Source organism: Puma concolor, chromosome A2 (genome assembly GCF_028749965.1).
Source record: "Puma concolor isolate L17-30 chromosome A2, mPumCon1.1.hap2, whole genome shotgun sequence".
Classification (NCBI taxonomy): domain Eukaryota; kingdom Metazoa; phylum Chordata; class Mammalia; order Carnivora; family Felidae; genus Puma; species Puma concolor.
The window spans coordinates 42,878,376-42,903,443 of NC_141668.1; the positions used below are offsets into that span (position 1 = coordinate 42,878,376).

The window sequence follows — 25,068 nt, forward strand, 5'->3', positions numbered from 1 at the left end:
CCATCATTCCTTCCACCCCATCTAGGGGCTGTCTCTTTCTAGCACCTACTATGAGCAAAGCAAGGAGCCATAAAGAGTCATATGTGCAATTTTGTTTGGCCTAAGTCATTTTAACATCTGTAAAGCAACCATGAATTCATCTATCACCAGATAAAGTCATTATTGAAGCAGCTGTTACCCAGACATGACTCCTAGCTGGGGCGGTGGGAGAGCAATTTATCTGTTAGCGGCAGCTTGCCAACATCTCACTTGCAATTTACAGAGAAGGAGAAATCCTCCGAATATAAGGTTCAGGCAGACATGTTTAAAATGGCTTTTTAAATTCTTTTTAAAAATAATATCTATTGTTTTTCAATTTATAAAACACTTATAGAAAATTTGGAAAATTCAGAACCATGTACACAGGGGAAAATGATCTAATAAAGATATTGATTATTAATATTTTAATATATTCCCCTTCAAGGCATTTCTCTGTATATTAATAGATAGATAAATAGATGATAGATACATAGATAGATAGATCGATAGATAGATACTGTATTATTGAGAATATGCCAAATATTTATATGTGTTTGTACCTCCAACTGAGTGGAATCAGCCAGGGAAAATGAGTCTGTTCCTATCACTCTGCCCACAGTTTAGCCAAGTTTCCTTGGGGTCCCATACAGAAACTCTATTCATCTTTTTCTAGTGTTTGGCATCTTGTTTCATGTGGCCACTCCCCACAACTTCTGGAAAAGTACCCTGGCCAGTCTGAGCACCCTCAACTTTTTATACGAGGATATCTCTTATGTTTCTCAGTGTCTGGTACTAGCTGATGGGAATGCTAGCAAGTCAATCCCATAAGTCAAATCGGGAAAAGTCAATGGAAATTAGATGAATCAGGATATTAGAGAAATGTTAACAGAGCCCAACCTGAAGACCAAAGAGGAAAGAAATGCAGGCCAACTCAGTCTGAATTGTGATCTCCCCCACCTTACACTCAATAATCAGAGAAATTCCATTTGAGTGTTTTTCCCAATGCTCTTTCAAACCTTCTTCGTGAGAAAGGAAGGTGTGTAAGGCACATTCCTTACCTTTGAGGAGCTCAGGGAGAAGAATATATACTCTCCTCTAGGGCCAGGTTTCTCCACCTTGGCACTAAGGACACTCAGGGTCAGGTAATGCTTTGTTGTAGGGGGCTGTCCTGTGCTTTGTAGAATGATAGCAGCCTCCCTGGACTCTACCCACTAGATTCCAATAGTACTGCCCCCCCATCACCCCCAGCAAATTGCGACAACAAAAAAATGTCTCCAGATATTGCCAAATATCCCTTGTGGGGCAAAATTGCCCCCCATTGTGAACCACTGAGCTAGATGTAGAGTTTGGGGACAGGGAGATACCCCCACTGCCTGCTGGCATCAAACAGAATGATCCTATTTGCAAATCATGAAAAAAAATGTCAACAGCAATGTCCTTAGGGACATCAGGGCCAAAGCACCCATAACCATGTGGATCTGGCAAGGAGAAAGGAAATAAAAATGGGTTCACATACCTTATTTCTTTTAAACCTCTCAACAGTCCTTCGAGGTGCACCTTATTTCCCTCATTTTGAAGGTGAGAAAACTGAGGCTGATCGGATAAGTAACTTGCCGGGAGATCACAGAGCTGGTAAACAGAGGGCTTCCCACCCTCCCCTGCTGTATCCAGCTAAGAGGTAAGAGTTCTTAGAGTTTGCACAAAGGAAAGCCTTATAAGCCTTATAAATCCTGGAGCATAAGGAGATGGGTCTGAACAGGGGTGGGCTTTAGCAACACCCAAAACTGAGTGATTCCACAGAGAAGATATCACCCCTTCGAAATCCTCTGGTTTGTTTAGAATCACTTTGTCAGCAAAACTGTCGTTGTAGTATTTTGTCTACTGATTGGGCCCTGCAATTAAGCCTCCCTTGATGAAGGCACGTTAAGGCTAATTTTAAATCTGATTACCGTCAGCACGACATCTATGTGAAGCTGTTTTTCAAACAAGTGACAGCGATTTTCCTGGGGATGCCAGTGTCAGAGGGTGTTGCCAGAAGTCTTTGCAGCTATGTCTTCCTCTCCCACCCCTGTAGCCCCCTCCAGATGTGGTGAGTTCACAGCATGTTAAATTCAAAGTGCCTCCATGCAAGGAAAGTGCCAACGCTTCTCTCCAAGGCCTTGGTGTCTCAGCGCTGGCCTGAATCAGATAGCAACGGAAGATGGAGTATCTAATCAGATTAGCGAAGGGAAAAAAAAGCTCTGGGGCTGTGTCCTGAGGTCCCTTGACTTGGATCCTCCTGTATTAATAACAGTAAGAGCCATTCCTCCATTGTGGAGGAATAAAGGCAGAGATGGATTGACCAGATTGTTAAAAAGCCTCTTGGCCCCAGAGCCTTCCGCTGTCTCTCAGATCTTCTGATTTTTCTTTGAATAAAACATATGTTAAGCAAGACAGGAGCCCTGAAGACTGTCTCTCCAGACCCCCTTCAACCAACAGAGAAGTTGACATTCTACCTCCACTGCTTAAGATGACACCACTTCCATTAAAGTGTGTCAAGTGGGGCAACACCAAGCATGCCCAGGGCTGTGGAATCATTTCTGGAGTCTGCACATTGACCTGAGTCCAGTGCTAATCATCCTTTTTCTGACTCTCAATTTTCCCTTCTCCTTCATATCCTCTGCCTCTGAGACAATACGCATCTCTGTAAACTGTCTTCTCAAATTCCTGGCAAGAAAACAAGGAGCCTAAGGTCCTTCATGTCTGGACCGTTGCTTATCTCTTTGGATTGCTCTCACTTACAGTGAGGGCTGGACAAGTGCAGAGGTGATAAAGCCGGAAGAGAGGTTTGGAAGGTAGAAGAGGCAGTGCCTGGTGACCCATCAAGTGTGGGAGTAGACATGAGGGAGCAGTCCAGAGGGACTCTGAGGTTACTCGCTTCATTGATTAGAACAACGGTATACATTAAACAGCAGAATGAGTTCAAGGTGGGCAGGGTGGTGTGGGAGGAACACATCTGCAGGAAGATGGGTGGTTGAATTTAGGTCATGGGGGTTGGAACACTGAGGGCCACGCCAGGGGTTGTATCTGTGAGAGAAGAGCAGCTCCGTCTGCAAGAAAGGCTGATTTCCCTGTCATTCTCCGTAACCACTGGGGCAAGCCCAATGACTGCTCTGTTGTTAATGAAGATTTCTTGTAAGTAGGAAGGTGACCTTAAAGCAAAACGGTAAGTCAGGGTCTTAGTGTAAGATTTTTCATGGTGGGGGAAATGGAGGGAGAGGAAGAAGACTATTGGTTTCTTCCTTGCCTTTGCACATCAACCAAAAATGGGCATTGCCTAAGGGACTTGGTCTTCAAGCTCTGGAATAGCCACAGCTCCAGATCTCCAGGCCTGGTTATGAGAACCTCAGTCTCATCCCTAAAGGTCCAGACCTACAGCCTGGAAGAGTCAGCAGTTGCACCAGCTGCAACTTACTTGTTTGCTTATGCTTTTCATTAGTGGTATTATTATTATTATTATTATTATTATATCAGCATTAAAATACCTTTCGTTCTGTCATTTTAGTGTGTTTTATCCTCCTTTCTAAAGTGTCTCATCTTGGGGCACCCGTGTGGCTTAGTTGGTTGAGTGTCCGACTTCGGCTCAGGTCATGGTCTCATGGTGCGTGAGTTTGAGCCCCATGTCGGGCTCTGTGCTGACAGCTCAGAGCCTGAAGCCTGCTTCAGATTCTGTGTCTCCCCCTCTCCCTGCCCCTCCCCTGCTCACTCTCTCTCTCTCTCTCTCTCAAAAATAAACATTACAAATTTTTTAAGTAAATAAATAAAATGTCTCATCTCATTTACCTGCTTTCCTATTTAATCTTTAACCTTCTGAGTTTTAGAGACAGTTTCCTTTGTTATTCTTTTTGTATTTTCATTAACATGCTGCCTTCCATTCCATTCCATACATTTGAATTTGTTTTGATTTTTACTTTAGCTTTTTAGCTCTGGGTTTTTTTAATCATTTACATTTTTATCTCTAAACCTTTCCTTTGTATCCATTCACATTTTTACTTCATTTACTGATTCATGTAAAAATTCTTTTATGTTCTTTTATTCCTTTTCAAAATCTCTACCCTTAAACTTAACCTGTCCCTCCCAATCACTTTCTTACTAGGTTTTCCCCTTTCAATGTCTTTTTTTGTTTCTTCTTAACTTGAAGTCATTTTTGCTCCCTCTGTTGTTGTTGTGGCAAAAAGTTTCTGGAAATAATTCCCCCACGTCCCATGCTAAACAGAGATTGGATGTCTTTTCCCTTCTAAGGGCACACCCCCTTCCTCTCCATCTGGCTCCAATACAGTTTGCAATATAGATTTTTAGAAATAAATTCTGAGACAATTCTAAAATAAAGTGGACACACACACACACCCCTCTTACCTTATAAAATGAAATTCCTTCACAACCAATCATGATGCCTCTGGAGATGGGACATCTGAAGAGCTGGAATGACAGTTTATCACTTTACCACATTACGAGGAGCTGTGAGTTTTATAATCTCTGGCTCCAGAGAATTCAAAGAACCATAGAAGAGAAGGATTTCAAGGGGTTACAGTCTCATTTGGAAGAATACATGTCATGAGAGACATGGAAGAGGAAATGGAACCAGTTAGGAGAGATAACTGGAAGGCTAAGTCAGGGTTGATTGGGAAGAACAATGTGAAAGAGAGAAGTTACAGGACCCCTACTCAGTGCTGAAGACACTGCCCTATCTGCTTTGTAAACATGGCCCCCTTCCATCTTTATAATAGCAACCCTGCATGGAAGGTATTACTACCATTCTAGAGATTAGAAAACTGAAGCTCACAGAAGTCAAAACATTTTTCTATGACCACATGGACACTAAATGATGGAGCCAGAAAATGAATGAGTTCTCCCTGCTTCTAGCATCTGTGTGCAAATGCCATTCTCTACCCTTCCCTTGGTAAAGATGAAAGAGCAAAAGATTGCAGAGGAAAAAGTAGAATATGGAAAATGTTCTCCAGACCCATCATCAAGGGTATTTGGGAACTCTGAGGGGTCCTACAGGTCAGGGACAGAGGAGGCCCGGTAGGTTCTTCAGCAGCTGGGATGATCTGGAGGTGAATGGAAAGTAGGGGATCAAAGCATGAACAACTGGCTAATCAGAAGCCCCACGAGGGAGCGAAGGGCTGTCTGAGTGCGACTGAGGGAGAGCCGAGGCCTGGTCTTCTGGAACTGCACCATCCAAACGCAAACCAGTGTGCGAACACGCCCAGACTGGTCTGGAAGTATGTGTAGTTTCCTAGGGCTGTAATAAGAAACCTGCAAACTGGGTGACCTCAGACAACAGAAATGTATTCCCTTACAGAAGCTAGGAGTCCAAAATCAAGGTGTCAGTAGGCCCAGGCCTCTCCCCTATCTTCTGGGGATTACCTGCAACACCCGGTTTCTTGGCATGCACCATGTAACTCCCATCTGCCTGTGCCATCACGGGGCTGTCTCCTCTCTGTGTCCATGTGTTCAGATGACATTCTCCTCCCTGTGTGTCCTTCTCTGTGGCCCTCCTCCTCTTCTTTTAAGGAGACCAGTCATATTGGATTAAGAGCCCACTGGGCTCCAGTGTAACCTCATCTTAAATGAACTGATTATATCTGCAACAACCCTACATCCAAATAGGGCCACATTTTGAGGTTCTGATAAGAACATAAATTTTGGGGTGACACTATCCAACCTATTATAAGGTGACAAGCAAAGTAACACAAACAACCTATAAGAGCCTGCAAAACTCTGTCACCAAAATCTGAGTCTGGAGTTCTTAAACCTGGCTACGTTATGGAACCACCTGGACTGCATTGTCCAGTCCTGCCACTTGGGCCCACCTCTGGAAGTTCTCATTTAATTGGCTTGGGTGCAAACTGGGCTTTGGAGTTTTAAAAGCTTCTCAGTCGGGGCAAACACGCAAGGCAAGTTTGTGAACCACTGCAAGGAAGCAGTTGGAGGTGGGACATCAGCCAGTCTACAGTCTCATAACAAGTTAGAGAACTGAGGTGGCTTTCTGTCACAGCCCTCAGATTTTAGAGACCACCTGACCTCAGTGGAAGAAGCTCTGGACTCTGTCTCACAAGCAGGCATAGATTTGACTTCATTTTCTTTAGCTATATTCCCTCTCTGAATTTCAGGCTCATCCTCTGTAAACAAGATAGTTGGACTAGATGTGTTCTGAGTACCATTCATGCTTTTAAAAAACACTTCATATTCCTTTATTTGTTATTAGCAAGTATTGAACATCTGCTATTAAAGGAATTCTTAGCTTCTGTGACTTCTACTAAAAAATAAGGGTAACATCTGGGTAAGTTGCCTCCCAATTTATACACTTTGTAGAAGGAGAGCCCACTCCTTCATGTTTTCACTTCTTAGCCCTTAGCACAGTGTCTGGCACACAAAAGGGACTCAAAAAATATTTGTTGATTTTCTGATTGCTTATGTATAAAGAATGTTCCAGTGCAAATAACCTACCTCAACTCCCACCCAAGCCTATGGCCACAGTAGTAAATCAAATGCCAGTAACAAAACCTGGATCTGATATTGTAAAAATAGTCAATTCTGGTTCCTCCTCTTACCAGCTGGAAGTGTAGGCATTTAACTCATCTCTCTGAACATCAGTCCTCTCATCCTAACATGGGGTTGGTAATACTTACCTAGTGAAGGAACAGTACAAATTGGAGATAATACAATTGAATTTCATAGCATAGTGGTTGGTAATAAATAATGAATTATTCATGTGGATATACTTGGGCCTATCACTAACAAAAAAAAAAAAAAAAAAAAAAAACATCTCTTGGGGGTTTTGAGATCTATGTCTAACTTCTGCCAGAGAACTATGGTATTGTTAACTAAAAGCAGGAAAGATCACCTTCTAAAGTGTTAATGTTTAGTACTGTTAACATCTGGAAGCAAAATAAGTTACATTTATAAAAACTTCAGCCTTGGGGCACCTGGGTGGCTCAGTCAGTTAAGCGTCCAAACTCTTGGTTTCGGCGCAGGTCATGATCTCATGGTTTCGTGAGTTCGAGCCTCGTGTCAGGCTCTGCACTGACAGAACAGAGCCTGCTTGGGATTCTGTCTCTCCCTCTCTCTCTGCCCTTCCACTCTCTCTCTCTCTCTCTCCAAATAAATAAACATTAAAAAAACAACTTTAGCCTTGGTATTTTGAGTATTAACTTGTCACTCAGTCACCTGTGGCGTAAAATATATGATGCAAAATATGTAACTGTTGTTAGTTATCTATTTCTCTATAACAAAATACCACAGAATTTAGTGTCTTCAAATAACAAACATTTATCTTTTCATAAGCTTCTGTGCTTAGGAGTTCAGGAAGGGCGGAGCTGGCTGATTCTGGTGGAGGGTCTCTCTTGAGGCTGCAGTCAAGACTTTGGTTGGGGCTGTGTTCATCTGAAGGTGTGACTAGAGCTAGAGGACCCACTTCCCAGGTGGCTCATTCATATGATTAGCAAGTTGCTGCTGGCTGTTGGGAGGCCTCAGTTCCCTGCCCCAAGGACCTTCCATACTGCTGCTGGACTGTCCTCAGGACCCAGCTGCTGCTTCCTGCACAGTGAGTGATCCAAGTATGCAAGGCAGCGGCTACAACAACTTTCCTGATGGAGCTATCGAAGTGACACTTCATTGTGTCTATAATGTTCTACTGGTTACAAAATTCAGTCCTGTTCAATATGGGAGGGAAATCACAGGGCATGAACAGCAGAAGTTGTAAACGATGGGGGACCACCTTAGCGACTGGTGGGCAGTCCACCTGAATCAAAATCACCCAACAACCTGGGCCTCATCTTCATTTTAGGCAAACTTCCCAGATGATTGTATCATTTACATTAAAATTTGAGAGCGATTGCTTTATTGTACTAAAACATGTCTATCTATATCTATATCTATCTATCTATCTATCTATCTATACAAAAACACTGAGGTTATTATGGATAATTATTACTTCTGGGAGTGAGACAGGGTGGTTGGGGCAAATATCACTTTTAAAAAAATGTAATGTTTATTTTATTTTTTTTTTGAGATAGAGAGAGAGAGAGAGAGAGAGAGAGAGATTGAGAGAGAGAGAGAGACAGAGTAGTGCGAGCAGGGGAAGGGCAGAGAGAGACACACACACAGAATCCAAAGCAGGCTCCAGGCTCTGAGCTGTCAGCACAGAGCCTGACACGGGGCTTGAACTCATGAACAGTGAGATCATGATCTGAGCCGATGTCAGATGCTCAACTGACTGAGACACCCAGATGCCCCCAGATATCACTTTTTTAATAATAAACATGTGCTATTTTTATAATAATAGCTTTAATTAATTTTTTAAATGTTATTGGACACCACTTTGGATGTTGCCTTATGCTGTCTGAATCTCTTTTGACTTTAAAATAGAAAGTAGAACAAGTATAAGAATGTAGCCACTAAGTACTGACACTGTCTCCTGCTACATTAAGACAGAAGTTAGAATTCCATGGAGTACCACTAAAGGGAATTCACCCCCTCTGGCTTTGCCATGTTCCTCTTCAAAGAATTGGAAGCCAATCGAAGAGGGACAAGGTGGCCCAGTTTCTCTTCCTTTCCATTCTTTTCACTTAGCTTCTATGTGTCCACAGAATAGAGATCACACATTTTGGCAGAGAATGCATTGGTGCGAGTGAATGAGAATGTCCTTGTTTTAACACTTCAACTGCTTTCCCTGTCCTATTTCAAAACATTTATTTACACAGCCCCATGCCACCTCTAGAGATATTTGCAGATCAAAGCTCCCCAGATGATTTTAACTGGTGGAAGCCAAAAGCTTATCAGTATTCTCTCGAGATTCGGGAGCATCAGGCCCTGAGCAACTGAAGTAAGTATAGCAAGACTGAAGAGGAGAAGGAAAGAGGAAGGGCCGCTTGAATTAGTGCCTTGGGCATATCTGGCTTGGTATTTATGCTATCCTGTTACCAACATTTCTCTATTCTCCAGTAAGTGTGTGAGAGTTGGGGAAAGGGTGGGCAGGTGGACTCCCTCAGACTCAGTACTGCTCAGAATCACTATTGTGTCTTTGGAGGCCCTGACTCCATCCTTCTTTGTTCTTCCTTTATTATTTGGGCAGTTAGTTTGAATAAGCATCTCTAATTAACTCTTTCAGATAAATTCTTAGAAGTAAGATTACTGGTCAAAGAGTACGAATAACTTTGAGAACTTTGATTCATGTCCATTCATCAGGCAAGTGTTGACCTATTTTAGACAAATATTCTGTAACAGACATGTGTTTATGGGCACATGAATTACAAATAATTAGAAATAGCCAAGCTTTAATGCTTTTCAGTGTTCATAACACTTCACCTCCCCCAATCTATTGGTTTGGCTTTAAATATTTAAAATTGTTTGGTGATCCACAAAGCTTTCAATGGTAGTGCTGTCATCTGTGTAAAAGAAAAGTTTAAGATTCCTTGTCCATGCATTCAAACCATCGGGAATCTGTAGTTCAAATGAGCCAGGCAGATTGTGTTGGCTAATCAGTAAAACAAAGAATTTGCATGTCTTCATGGTTGTGGAAATACAAGCTCATGAATATAATATGCTAACACTGTAGAGGGTTTATAAAAATTGAGATGTAATTCACACATGATAAGATTCGTCTTTTAAAATATACAATTCAGGGGCGCCTGGGTGGCTCAGTCGGTTAAGCGTCCGACTTCAGCTCAGGTCACGATCTCGCGGTCCGTGGTCCGTGAGTTCGAGCACCGCGTTGGGCTCTGGGCCGATGGCTCAGAGCCTGGAGCCTGCTTCCGATTCTGTGTCTCCCTCTCTCTCTGCCCCTCCCCCGTTCATGCTCTGTCTCTCTCTGTCGCAAAAATAAATAAACGTTAATAAATAAATAAATAAATAAATAAATAAATAATATATATATATAATTCAGTGGTTTTTAGTATATTTGTAAGGTTGCACAACACCACTATCTAATTTCAGAATATTTTCAGCACTTCGAAAAGTAACATCATGGGGTGCCTGGGTGGCTCAGTCAGTTAAGCGTCTGACTTCAGCTCAGGTCATGATCTCGCGGTCCGTGAGTTCGAGCCCCGCATCGGGCTCTGTGCTGACATGTTTCTCTCTGTTAACCTTTAAAGAAAACTGATCCAGGGTTTCTCTCAACTTAGTGTTTTTGTTGTGTCTCTAATTCCTTTCCAACTTATACATCATCATCATTTTAGCAACAATTAATTTTGATTCCTGAATCTCTGTCTTTTTATCTAAATATAAACCATACTTCATGACTCTATTAGTCTATTTGTAACCATCCAGGCAGGAGTAGGAAATCTGTGGGAAGGACAGATCAACCATGTTGCAATAGATTTATCTCTCCAGCTGAACCCTTCTTGAGGATGCCAAGTGTTCTTTCAATTACCAATCTGGTGACACGTTGAACACCACTATAATTTATGTCACAGGGAGTCTAGGGGGCAAGAAAGAGAAATTAGCCAGATTTTCAATGGCATTGCACTGTCATATGAAACAGAAGGATTGTGCACAGGCCAGCTTCTCTCCAAGGGTCACAGTGCCTTCCCAGGCTCACCCTAGTACACACAGTATTTGCATCAAGCTAACAGTGATGATAGACTGCATCCCACTGCAAATGCAAAACATACCCTTCCTCCAAATTAACTGCTGCTAAATAATAAGATTGGACAGAGTGGCACAACCAGACTGCCAAAGAAGGAGTGATTCATCGGATGCTTGGAGGAGCTAGCCAGGGCATCGGAGGACCTCAGGGCCTCACAGCACAGCAGCTCCATCTCGCAGTGATCGTAGGCTTTTAAGCTCTCCAAGCATCAAGTAGAATGGCAAGACTCACAAAATGGGACCATGGGAGAATTAGTGGCAGCAAGGCAAGGAGAGGCATGGTCACAATGACACATATCGACTCCCGCTGCACTCCTCAGGTCACATAGCAGGTGTGGAATGCTAAGACTGAGGGCAGTAGGTTTGCTTCCCCAGAGGCTAGGCAAGAGAATCGCTCGAAAAGATGTGACAAAATAGATTTGATCTTGTCACTAAAACTCGCAATTTTTTTCAAAGTTTTGGGGAAACAGATAAGAAACAATGAGTATAAAAAATGCTTATTAAAAACTGCCATATGCGGGGAGCCAGGGATTTCTCAAATGCTACCTAGTAAAGTGGGCAATAATATCTTTCTTCTAGCCTATAAAACAACATTCCAGTAAAATAATCTATAAGAATATTTCCTATTGCTCTTCAAAAAGGGCAATTGTTGGAGGAGAGAGGAAATTGTGATTAGTAATATGCCAAAGCCAAACACATGGATGTTATGTTGTGAATTAGCAACATGCTGAAGAGAATGTTGCTCACCTGGGCATCGATATCAATTCGCCACCCTATGTGGCAAAGAGCATTACATCAGGTAGGAGCCACTGAGTTTAGATAGGGAATCTGTAAGGAAGGATTTCTTTCTGGTCTACTTCACTACCTTAGAGCCTGTTGGCAGTGGTGTTCGACAGAACGTGACCACTGGTTGACCTTGAGCCGGACCTGGGCAATCAAGGACCCAGGATCCTCACCACTCCCCTTTCCTTGGAATCTGCATTCTGCTTGCTTTCCCTGCTACCAGTATAGTGATGTAGTGCTGAGACCATGTATACCATGGATGATATACATGACTAAGCCCAGTTAAGACATCCATATAATTTTTAAGATTCTGGCAGGTGGGTGTGGAGATCTACTATCCAAAGACAGGCCATGCAGATAAATTCCCTTTCTTATTAGACCTATCGCCTACCAATCTGGACTGGCCTGCCTCTTTCTTGGGTCTCTCTTTGCCCTTCACAAAGGGAACTGGTTTCAGATTACCCCAGGGAACTCCGGAGGAAAGTTTGAACCAACAGGCTTCTCTTCCCACGCCTTCCCTCTTTTTCACTCCCAGGTCTCAGGGTGAATGCCACTCCCCAGACAGACCTTCCTGCCCACCCAAGAGAAGTTGCCTTACCGCAGCCCTGCAGCTTGTTACTCTCATTCAGCTCACTCATTTTTTTTTCATGAAAATGAGCACTATATGAAATTACCTTTTAAATTCCTTGTTTACTTTTTATAGTCTGTCACCAATGAAATGAACCCTGAACAAGGGTAGGGACTTTGTCACTTTTGTTCATGCTTTATTCTTGGAGCTGGAAACAGAATCCGGTATTGTAGGTGATTAAATATTTGTTGAGTTAATGAATCAGCATGACAAAAAGATTAGTTGAGATTTACTGGCCAATATTCCAGAATATAAATAATATGCTTTAAATTGGCTAAAGCATCAACATATTACAAGTCGTAATAGACAGAGAGCAGTTTCTGATGTTAAGTGTATAGACCTCCTCACTACAGAGCTGTCATGGTGTATCAGTTATCTCTTTCTTTGCAGGAAGTAGCCCCAGAACTTAGCAGGTGAAAACAATAAGCATTTATTATTTTATATCTTCTGGAAGGTCGGGAATCTAGGAGTGGCTTAGCTAGGTGACTCCTTCCCAAGGGCTCACATGAGGTTGTCATTTGGGACTGTCATCTCTGAAGAACTGAATGAGGCTTAGCCATTCATTTCCAAGCCTACACACATGGCTCTCGGCAGAAGGCATCAGTTCTTCCCCATGTGGGTCTCTCCATAGGACTGCCAACAACATGGACCACTCTGGAGCAAGTGATCTGAGAGAGAGGGAGAGTGCACACAGGCAAAGGAGACAGTGCCCAAGATAGAAGCTGTAGCCTTTCACAACCTAATCTCATAAATGACATATCATCACTTATGCCATATGCTCTTGGTCACACAGACCATCTGGGTACACTGTGGGAGGGGACTCTACCAGGGTGTGAATACCAGGAGGCAGGGATCACTGGGGACCATCTTGGAGGCTGGATGCCCTGTGTGGCAAAGAGAGTACCCTTCCTTCTGATCCCTTCTGGCTCGCTCTTTTCTCTGGATAGTCTAAGAGCTGCTGCCCATCTATGGTAGGTCCTGTTCCGTGCTATCTGCCTTGGGATGTCTATGTTTTGAAACAAGGTTCCTCATCCTCAAGTTATAAACTAGTTCACTTTCCATTTTCATTATTTCCATTTTCAATGATAAAGAGATTTTTACTTCCCTCCAGTACAACCTGCAAAACATTGGCCACTAATTGCTTTGATCCTAAAGTGGGTTCTGTTATAAGATGTGACCTATCTGCTCTGTGGTTGGAGCATCTCTATTCTGTCACTTCAGCATCTGTCCTAGGTTCAGCCTGCTCTGTTTGTGGGAAGTAAGAGGTTTTTCTGCTTCCCTTTGTCTGAGCTGAGGTCATACCCTGCAATGGGCAAATATGATACTGTGAAAGCCATGTGACCCTGTCAACTATCTGCCTTTCTGCAACCATCAGAAATGTGGTCATTTAACTAATGGTTTAATTAATGGCTGCCACAGTTTAAGCAGACCAGTGCATTCCAAAGTTGGCTTCTATTAAGAACCTTGTGGGTAGCTTCTGAAAAAGATCCATTTCCTAGGCTTCATTCCCAAATTTTCGAGTTCATTTTTAAAATCTGCCTCTTGTTTAAAGCTGATCAGGTAAGTCTGACAATCAAACAAGTTTGGAAACATCTGGGATAGGGCAAAATGAAAATCAGACCCTAAAATAGGAAATCAGACCCTCTCAAACCTCATGGAGTGGGTTCTCCACTGTAAAAGGGATTTATTACCAGAAGGTAGGGAAAAGGACAACAGGGTAGGCCCATGCATATGCACACCACAGAGAAGTTGCTGGCATTATACCAGCATCTTTTCAGTGTGTAGCTTTTAATAGTGTAATCCAGCTTGGAAAGAGGAAAAGAGAATAGGTTACACGACCTCTTCAAGCCCCTTCTGCAAGTTAGATGATACGAAGTTTGAAATGTTTGAATGATATCATGCTGAATCCCTGCTGCTGGGAGGATATGACGGTGCTGCTTAAAAAAAATACCTTGGTGCCTGTGTGTTTTTTTTTTTTTTTACAAGAGATGATTTCAGCTCCAGCCCAAGCCATAAATGACTTTACCCCCCAAAAGTAGTTTAAAACATCCTTCAACTTGTTACAGTATGCCAAGCACATGGTCATCAGAGCTGCGAGCCCCGGGTGTAACAGTCAGAACAGAGAATCACAGAATCTACACCCACAGTTAGCACCAGCCAAGTGCATTGGAGGCAAGGAATGCCCATGCTAGAAATCAGTGAGGAAGACTCAGAATGCAAATATGGTATTTGTAGGAAACACAACCAAATGCTAAGACTTCTTAATAAAGTTTTGAAGCACAGGAGAACAATTGGCCATCTCCTTTGTCAAGAGCAATGTGTAATATCCAGGAACGGAACATCCAGGAACGGAACATCCAGGAATGGTTGTTTTCTTCTCTCAGAGAGAAGAAGCCAAGGATTAACCTCAGATTTCTTTGTCTACTTTTTTTGTAGTTTATTGTTTATATGTATACATGTACATCAGCCACATGTGGTTTTCATTAATGGGGTAGGGTTATCTTTGGTCACCTGTATCCAGTCTGAGCTAGAAAGTTTTTTTTTTTTTTTTAATTTTTTTTTTTTCAACGTTTATTTATTTTTGGGACAGAGAGAGACAGAGCATGAACGGGGGAGGGGCAGAGAGAGAGGGAGACACAGAATCGGAAACAGGCTCCAGGCTCCGAGCCATCAGCCCAGAGCCCGACGCAGGGCTCGAACTCACAGACCGCGAGATCGTGACCTGGCTGAAGTCGGACGCTTAACCGACTGCGCCACCCAGGCGCCCCTGAGCTAGAAAGTTTTAGGGCTGGGTGGTTCCTTACCAGACAGGGAGAGTCAAAATTCCAGGGTTCAAATCCAGTGCACACTTCCTCTTCCAGAATTCTATCTTGACAAAGCTTGTTTCTTTCTGGGAGTATACAACAGTCTCCGACACCAAGCTACCACACAAATAAAACAGTTTGTAAAACTGTTGTTAGATTTTAATCACCCCAATTTATATACTTGGAATACAAATTTTCTTTTTAAAAATATCAGATGGAATTTAAATATTTATTTCATTCAGTGCTTCTTTGGTTGATTTGTTTCAGAAGCTGACAAGAACTTACTGGTAATTATGTTTGTAAGTTTTATAATAAGTAACAGATTATTTTAACAATGATAATTATCAGATTGCCCTATTTATAGAAAATGAATATGTAAAACAAAATAATAGTCATGCTCATATCTCAATTGTTTCATCTGCTCAGTGCCAATACATTCTAAAGGAGAGCTGTTTAGTTAGATTTTTAAAAACTTAATATCTGCTTGTGGTTCCTTAATGAATTCCATTATTTTAGCTTGTTTCTTGTCTTTTCTTATAACTATCACGTTATTTACTTTCTTGCTGCTAATGAGTCAGTCTATATTAATATGTATGATGTATCTTCCTTCATTTCAGCACATGTAAGTGAACAAGCACATCTTAGCACACCCATGAACACACATGGACAGACGTGCACACACACACACACACACACACACACACACACACTCCAGACCCACGTGACCACATGCAGGAAGAATTTGTCTCCCTTACTCAGTCTTGGAGTTCATACAGAACAATAAATTAACAGGGAAAAGAAGGAGAATGTTACTGATCTTCTCCTGATCAAATACCATAATTTTTATAATTTAGTTTTTATTTTTATCAAAATTATATATCTATACTTATAGAGTCAAATAGTCCTACCAGGATAGTCACCAAAATCAAGCCGCAACAATCCCCTGTTCCCCACCCACAGTCTCACATTTCTCAAATTACTTGTTTTTCACCCTCACATCAATAAGTTACATAGTGCTTTTAAAGCTACTTTTAAGGCTACTCATTTTTCAGCAGAAGGCAGCATAAAATGCCTTTCTCCTGCCTCTTTTTCACTCTTCCTCTCACCTCTCTCCCTCTCCCTCTCTCTCTCTCTCTCTGTCTCTCTCTCTCTCTCACACACACACACACACTCATTTCTTCCCCTCAGATCCCACTTACACCAAAATTTTTTATTAATTCAGTATTTAACATTTACATTATAACTATAGAAACATAACTCTCAGTTGAGCCACGTAGAATATGCACAACTATTTGTTTTCTCTAAAATTAATGACTGGCTTGTTTTTAAATTCGGTTTGCTTTGTATTTGCCCAGACTCAGTTCTGTAAATCTCCCCCAGTACTTTAGGCCATGCCGGGAATGATGCCAATATCATCTTCTCATGGATACTCTCCAGCCTTCTGAGCCGGTTGCCCTCTCCGTCACCGTCATCCAGTTGGGTTCTCTCCTCTTTCATCTTCTGATTCCTGGATCCCAAGTTCCTGTGTTTTGGTTTACACCCTCATTTTGGAATTGTTTTTTTTTTTTTTTATTGAGATGAACTTCACATAACATAAAAGGTACCATTTTAACCACATTAAGGTGTAAAACTCAGTGCTAAGTATATCTACACTGTTGTGCAACCTTCACCATTATTTAATTCCAGAATATTTTCATCCCTTCTCCCACCAGTAAAAAACCTCCTTACCATTTAAGCAATCACTCCACATTCTTCCCTAATCCCAGTCCTGCCAACCACAATTCTACCTTCTGTCTCTATATATTCGCCTATTCTGGACATTCCATATACATAGAATCGTACGATATGTGGCTTTCTGTTGCTGGCTTCTTTCACTTAGCATAATGTTTTCAGTGTTCTTCCATGTTGTAGCATATATCAGTACTTTATTCTTTTTATGGATGAATACTATTCCATTGTAAGAATACGCCACATTTCTTTAGCTATTAATCAGTTGATAGACATTTGAGTTGTTTCTACTTTTGGTCATTATAAGTAATGCTACTACAAATATTCCTGTGCAAGTTTTTGTGTGAACATCTGTCTTTAGTTCCATTGGATATACACCTAGGAGGGGAATTGCTGTCATATGCTAACTGCATGTTTACCACTTTGAAGAACTGCCCAGCTAATTTCCACAGAACCTGCAACATTTTACATTCTCATCACCCGTATACAAAGTGTCCAATTTGTCTATATCCTTGTCAACACTTCTAATTTTCCATTTTATTAAACTGCTGTTATTATTATTCTAATGGCTGTAAAAGTGATTTGGATTTGGATTCCTCTAATGGATACTGACGTTGATTTGTTTATCTTCTTTGGAGAAACGTCTAGTCAGGTCCTTTGCCCATGTTTAGAATAAGCTGTTTGTCTTTGCATCCTTGTTTGAGTTCTTTATGTATTTCTACTACCAGATCCTTATCAGATACATGATTTGTAAGTATTCTCTCTCATTCTGTGGGTTTTTTCACTTTCGCAATAGTATTCCCTGATGCACAATTTTTGCACATTTTGATGAAGTCCATTTTATTTTTTTTCTGTTATTGTTTGTCCTTCAGATGTCATATTTAAGAAACTGTTGCCTAATCTGAGGTCTTGAAGATTTACCCCTACAGTTCCTTCAAAGAGTTTGATAGTTTTTGCTCTCACATTTGCGCTTCTATTCAAGTTACTTTTTGTGTATACTATGAGGTAGATGTTCAAATTCATTCTTTTGCATGTGAATATCCAGTTGTTTCTATACCATTTGTTGAAAAGACTGTTCCTTCTCCATTGAAAGGTCTTGGCATGCCCGTTGAAAACCAGCTAACCTTGTATGCATATGTTTGTTTCTGGCCTCTCAATTCAATCCCGTTCATCTATATGTCTATCTTCCTGCCATACTGTGTGTGTTAGCTTTGAAAACAAAGCTTTATGGCATGTTTTGAAATCAGGAAGTGTGAATACTCCTTTGTTCTTTTTTCAGGCTGTTTTGGCTATTCAGGGTCCCTTACACCTGCATGTGAATTTTAGGATGAGCTTTTCCATTTCTATAAAAAGGCCTTCAGAGAGGCCTTGGTGGAGAGGGAACGCACTAAATCTGTTGATTGCTTTGGAGAGTATTGCATTTTGACAATATTAAGTTTTCTGATCCATGAACACAGGATCTCTTTCAATTTATTTTGGGCCTCTTCCATTTCCTTCAACAATATTTTACGATTTTTGTATACAAGTCTTGCGGTTCCTTGCTTAAATTTATGCATAGGTATTTTATTCTTCTTGACACTATTGTACATCAGGTTGTTCTCTTAATTTCATTTCAGAGTGTTCATTGCTGGTACTTGGAAATAGAATTAATTTTTGTATGTCCATCTTTTGTTCTGTAACCTTGAGGAACTCGTCTCTTAATTTTAATCACTTTTGATAGCTGTTTTAGGGTTTTCTGTACATAAGAACATGTCCTCTATGGTTAGAAACAGTTTTAATTCTTCTTTTCCAGTCAATATGCCTTTTATTTAGATGTCTTGCTTAATTGCACAGGCAAGAACTTTCCAGCACATTGTTGAGTTGAAGTGGCCAAAGTGGACATTCTTGTCATATTCTGATGGAAAGCTTTCAGCCTTTCACCCTTAAAAACGTTAAGTGTGGCTGTTTCATAAATGCCCTTTATTGGGTTGAGGAAATTCTCTTTTTATTTCTGATTTGTTGAGTGTTTTTATTATGAAAAGCTATTGGATTTTGTCAAATGCTTTTTCTGTATACATCATGATAATCATATAGGTCTTTTTTTCCCCTTCCTTCTGTCATTGTGGTATATTCCGTTGATTGATTTTTGTGTGTTTAATTACTTTTGTATTCTGGGAGAATTCCCCTAGGTCATGTGTAAAAACTTTTCAATATGCTGCTGGTTTTCTAGTATTTGGGTAAGAATTTTACATCTATATTTATAAAGATATTGGCATGTAGTTTTACTTTTTCTTGTGATGTCTTTAGCTTTGGTATCAGAGTAATGCTGGCCTCTTAGAACAAATTAAGAAGTGTTCCTTATTCTATTTTTTGGAAGATATTTCAAATAATTGGTGTGAATTCTTTAAATATTTGATAGAATTCATGGGAAGGCCATCTATTTTCTCCTCTTAGGAAAAATTTCTGCTTATAGTCAGTGTTTTTACATTTCATTATGATGTGCATTGGTATGGATCCATTTTCATTCAAGATTGCCCATGGATCCAACTTCCAGCCAGAAGACATAAAATCAACAGAGGATTACACAAAAAATTTTTAAGGCCTAGACCGAGAAAATTGTATACTTCCACTCACATTCCACAGGCCAAAACTCAGTTACATAAGCCACAAGATAAGGAATTTAGGTTTGGATATGTTATGTTTGAGATGTTCATAAGGTATCCAAGTAGAGATGTCAAATAATTAGATGGACACATGAACCTTGTGCTCAGGAGAGAAGTCTAGGCTGGAGATAGAAATGGGGGAGTGTCCACATGAAGATGATATTTAAATCCATAAGACTATGAGATTCCCTTGTATGGAGAGGAACACAGTCTGAGGCAGTCTATGTAAAGAAGTTGGGAAAAAGAGAATGAACCAGTAAAAGAGTCTCTGGAGGGATAACCATTGATATAGGAACCAAGTGAAGAAATCAAATCAAGGACAAGAGAGATGAGCTGTGTGAAATGCTGTTGAGTTTACAATTGAGAATTAACCAATATTTTAGCAGTTGGTGGTCACTGGCTATATTGACAAGAATAGCTTCATCGGAATGATGGGAATAAACACCTACTTAGTGATTAATTTATTCATGCAACAAGTGCTCAGTGTTGGCAGTAGCTAAAACATGCAGTCTGATGCCCTCTCCTGCCATAACTTATAAATGAAAGGAACATTACGTTTAGATTTAAACTATAAGATCAACACCGAATTGATCTACAGGAGATATATAGATTTACTTTAAAGTTATAAAAAAAATATATAGCTCCCTGGTTCAAGACTTGAAAACTACATGGCAGAACTTACTCATTTCTCCAAGGATGGGAATGCATTGGCAAGAAAGCATAGCCAAGGACATCTCTAGTAAATGTTGGTTCAATCCTGGGGACAGAAAACCGTAGTAAGCATCAAGTGTTCCTGTATCCGTACAGTGAGTCCTCAGTTCAGTAAGTAAATTGGCAGTTATATGTCAACCCATTAGACTCATGAGTGTGATCAGTGTGACTCAGCTTCTGAGAGATGAAGCCACACCCACTGTGTGTTGACTAGGTCAGGTTTCTGAGCCACCAGCACTGAGGACTGGCTAAAATCCCCTCCTGGCCCAGTCCTCTTAGGATACAGCCTACAGGCCCTCCTCCAGTGATAACCCTCCTTCCCTTGCCATCTGAATATCTGCACCAAGAACTTTTTATGTGCATTTGGCCACGAAGTTAAGATTCTCAGAGAAATAAAAGAAAACTCCTGGGCTCACGAGCTCATGGGCTCACGGGGACAATGGTACGTGCAAAGTTGATAGTGAGAGAGAATGGCAGAGCAGAAAGGGAACAAGGTAGTACAAAGAAAGGCCAAATGAGATTTTACAGACCAGAGACTTTCTGTCAGCCCCTCTGCCCGGCCAGCCCCTCTCCTTGTGACCCAGAGCTGCTATGGCCAAGAGTTTGAGCACTGAGAAATGTTTTCAAAGGACATTCTTTGGCTTAGAGCTGAGTGAGTATCCCTTTTCAGTCTGTCTCGTTTCATGTGATGTAGTGAAAAGATGCAGTTCCTTTGGAAGCAGACAGACCTGGCTTCAAATCCCATCTCTCCCACTTAATTGTGTAACACGGGGAAAGCCAGTCCCTCTCAGCAGCAGTTCTTAATTGAAACCACTTTTCCTATAGGGTTGCGGTGAGGATTAGAGAAAAGGTATGGAAGAGACTGGGAGCACAGAAATTTTTAAAAAAAAATGTTGCTAATTTTACATTCTCTATGCTTAAGCAAATCGGTCAGATGTTTCCCTCTGAGACAGTGTATCATATAGCTCATGGGCTTGAGGAATTCATTGTGAGTTTCAGTTGAAATTTACCATCTGTGTAACCTTAGGCATTTCACATAACCTGTATCAACATCAGTTTTCTTGTTTGTGATGTTGAACCCATCAAGTTCTTGTGTTAAGTGACAAAATGTCAAAAGGTGTATAATGTCAAGCACACAGTCAGGCACAAACTCAGAGTCCCCTCATCTTATCTTGCTTCCAGTCTTCTTCCTCCATGTGTTCCAGGTTCCTTATAGAGATGAGGCATTACGGAAAGTGGCTGGGGGTTAAACGACGCAGGTTAAAAAACCAGCTTCTCATTTTTCTTTTCTAGAAAAATCAAAGTCTTCTAACGATAACATGAGCCAATCTATGCCTCAGACTATGGTCTGCACCGGTGAATTACAGCTGTGGAATCTCTGTACAATTTGGTAAGATGACTTCCTGGGAAAAATATCATGCCCTTCTTGGAGTGGGTGGAGTTTATCACGGCACTTGTATCTGTAATTCCATGTAAACCCCTTGGTGACCAAGGAGGGTGAATGCTGTACTAAGGTTGTGACTTATTCGTAGGTTACACAGGATGTGTGTGCAGAGCTGTAAGGAGATGTCCGCTCTAAATAACTTTCTGGATCTCATTCAACCTTCATTCCCCTGTATTTTCTGTCCCTATGAGCTTAGTACTAACTCTTGGAGAATCCCATATTCCTGGATATCAATTCTCCCACTTGCCTGAGGTTCTCAGGAGTCTGGTTTGGACCATTCATTCCCCAAAGTAACTCAGGCAGCCTAACCAGGAATGTGATCAGGCCAGTCGCTGGCCTCTGATTCAGCCTGGAATAAGATGACTATAAAGGCCAAGTGCTTTAACTTGGGGGATATGAACTGGTTATTGAGAGGATTAAAAAAGATTCACTGTTGTGTTTGGGGAGGGCAGGAAGGGATGTACCCTGCCGTGGTGATTTCTAATTAATCAGACTGGCTCGGGGCTGCGGGTTCGGCTCTGTAAATAGAAAGCAGATGTTGCCGTGGGGCTGCCAGAGGAAGGACAACAGCCGAAATGCTTCAAAAGCTGGGACAGTTTCAATGCAAAGGATTTGAAGAAGTGATGAGGAAGTTTTTAGATATTGTATTTTATTACAAGTAGTAGTGGGCATGTATAGCCATAACACCTTATTCTTTCCAGAGAAAAGCTGCCTAAAATACGTTTCAAATAAACTTCCCCAACCTCCTTGTCAAAAACAAAAAGATTTGAAGATACAGATAATTATAAACTGGACTTAGAAACCAGCCTGTATTTACAAAGTGCATTCTTGTTTTCTCAAAAGTAAGATACACATTCAGAGCATCTACCGTGTGCCACGACTTCACGGCAGATAGCTCCTTGAATTCTCATAAAAATCCCGTGAAAGGGTTGGCTTTTATTTTTTCTAATTATCTTCTAGCTGAGGAAAGGGAGGCAAGGAGAGTGACGCAAGCTTCTCTGGGCAACATCGCGGCAAGGGGAGGAGCTGGGGGAAGCCCGGGGCTGACAGGCAGAAGCTGGGGTGGAGCCTGGTGAGCTGAGCTCTGACTCTGACTCTGACTCTGACTCTGAGCCCACCTGCCTGGTCCAAATCCCAACTCTGCCCGTACTGGCTGCAATGCCTTGAGCGAGTCACTTAAGCTCTCGGTGCCTCAGTGTCCTCAACTGTAAGGTGGGGATGAGAGACCGAATATACAGACGGACGATGGTCAGACCATGTGTGACAGTAGAACTCTGGTCTTCTGCATCTGCAGCAACCAGTCCAGGAAGCCAAACCACAAGGTCTGGAGCGTGTGGCCAATGACTGCCAGCTTCTCTAGTTTTTTACCCTTCCTTCCAATTCAGAACCAACCAGAGAAAGCCAAGTCTACTCCCCAAACAAATCACATAAGATGCGCGACGTCAAATTAGCCCACCTCTTGCTTCCCGGCCAACAGCCTCCAGTCAGAGCCTACCTGAAGACTGCCTGTCTTTAAAGCTTTCCCACCCCTCTGACTGCCTCTGAATCTACCTAGTGCAAGTGATGGTGACTGACTCCTCTCCTACAGCAAGCCTTGAACAGCTTCTGTTTGTTCTCATTTGGGTGGCCTTTGTTTATTTCCGCAGGGATACTAACAGCACCGATTCTGTAGGAGTGCCATGACTAGTAAAGGTAAAGGGCTTAAAGCAGAACCTGGCACATATTAAGTACCCACAAAATAGGGTTTTTTTTAATTAGTAACTTCACAATGGAAAGTGGTAAAACAGATTCCAATAAATTACTTGCACATGAAAAAAATTAAGAACTACTGAAGGATGGGTATTGGGGGAGATACTTAGTTGAGGCTCTTCTCTGACCTGTCCTGGGCAATATTGTTGATATCCCTACTCTGTAGAAGAGGAATCTGAGATACAGCAAGGCTGAAATTTAAAGAAGTCAGACTCCTTAGTCCCTGTTATTTCCACTTCTCATGCTCACATTCTCTAATGATTTTTCTTCTTTTTTAAGTTTCCCTTGGGGATGTCTGCCTTTTAGGGGTTTGTGTAATCTTGGCCTTTGTATGAGAACAGAGTGGGTAGGTCACATGACTCCCCGATTTGTGACGCCGCCAATCATATTTATATCATGCAGTAATATTATGGCAGGACTTTCTGAAAAGGTAAAGATGTCACTGGGTTGAAATTAAATTGTTTGGGTTAATCCCCTAGAGAGCAAGACCCAGAACAAAGTATTTCCCTGGCACAGTGATGGTTGGATAGGAGTTAGGAAACCAAATTAACTGGTGCAGTGGGAGACAGACATTGTACATTACCATATTAAAGGCTTTTTAAAGGCAACAGAGGAAAAGACAAACCGTCTCCAGAGAGTTGAGCCTTCTAGTTTCAGGTGGTGCTCCTTTCTTAGGAAAAAGTAAACGATTTGACAACTTTGGAGCAACATGAGGAATAAAAAGAAGTAAAGGAGATAATGAACACCTCTGTTTCATAGTAAGAGTACATTTTGCTATAGGAAACAAAAAGCTGTGAAATAGCCCTGGGAACCCCATACATGGGGAGAAAGGTGAATAAGCAAATATTTTAAAATAAAAGTTTCAATAGCTAAGTTAGTAATGGAACTTAGAGTACACAGGAGGTATTTATACTCTTTTGACACATATTCTAACCAGAGCGTTGTATGTATGACTTTTAAGCAAAAGTAATGGCTCACTCATCCATTGCACATTGCATTGTGTAAATTAAAAAAATGTTTTTTTTGTTTGAACTGGTAGGTTTGATGAGGTCTATGAGAAATCCCATATTTAACTCCCTTGCTTCCCTAATTTCCATGATAAAGATCAAAAAAATTAAGGAATAGTCTGGAACGTGATGATCTGACATGTGAATGTCTTGTGAAATGATTACTACAATAAAGTTAATTAACATCTTCATCCCTTCACATAATTATCATTTTTCATGGTGATAGCTTTTAAAATCTATTCCCTTAATTTTCAAGTATATAATACAGTATTGTTAATTATAGTCACCATGGTATATATTTGATGGGATTCTTTTTTAAATACCTCAAAAAAAGAAAAAAAAAGTAAAGAAAATATTGCAGTATCTTGATAATTGTTGAATCTCGGTGCTGGTAATATGAGGGTTTGTTGTATTGTTCTTTACCTTTTGGTGTATTTGAAAATGTTCATGTTAATTTTTTTTTTTTATTATATCACTAACATTTCAGTCAAAATCGATGTGTTCATCATTTGATTTATAATGAGCAGCCTCTGGAACAGAGTATTCTTTTTTGGATTATCTACTTCAAAAGTTACCACACATAACTTTTGTAATATTAGACCTGTAGGTATTGGTCAAGGGATCTGCCTCACACCAGGTCATGGCCTCTTTAGGGGTAGTTCACATCCAATTTCTGGTGCCACTGGCCCCCTTACCCCAATTTGAGACGAGTTTGAGAAGCTTTCAAGCCCCCCAAGAGATGACTGAGAGCTTTGCTGTGGCTGCATTGCAGTTTACCTTCTCCCTCTGTTCAATCTCGCCCCTCTCCTCTCTCACAGGTGTTATTCCTAAGAGCAGTAGCCAATCAACCCCCTACACGCAGCTCTCACTCTAGGCTTCTGTTTCCCAGGAAACCTGACCCAAGCCGGCATGCAATGACCTCCAC

At 41.2% G+C, this 25,068-nt stretch overlaps 1 long non-coding RNA gene across 1 annotated transcript in view; it reads left to right on the forward strand.

Annotated features, from left to right (window-relative positions):
• The first annotated feature begins 1,589 nt into the window (after window positions 1-1,589).
• The window catches only part of LOC147583123 (uncharacterized), a 49,882-nt gene continuing 26,403 nt past the window's right edge, over window positions 1,590-25,068 (forward strand). Inside the window, exons 1-2 of the long non-coding RNA XR_015242849.1 lie at window positions 1,590-1,696; window positions 21,237-21,333. This is a non-coding gene — a long non-coding RNA (uncharacterized LOC147583123). The remainder of the gene's footprint in view (window positions 1,697-21,236; window positions 21,334-25,068) is intronic.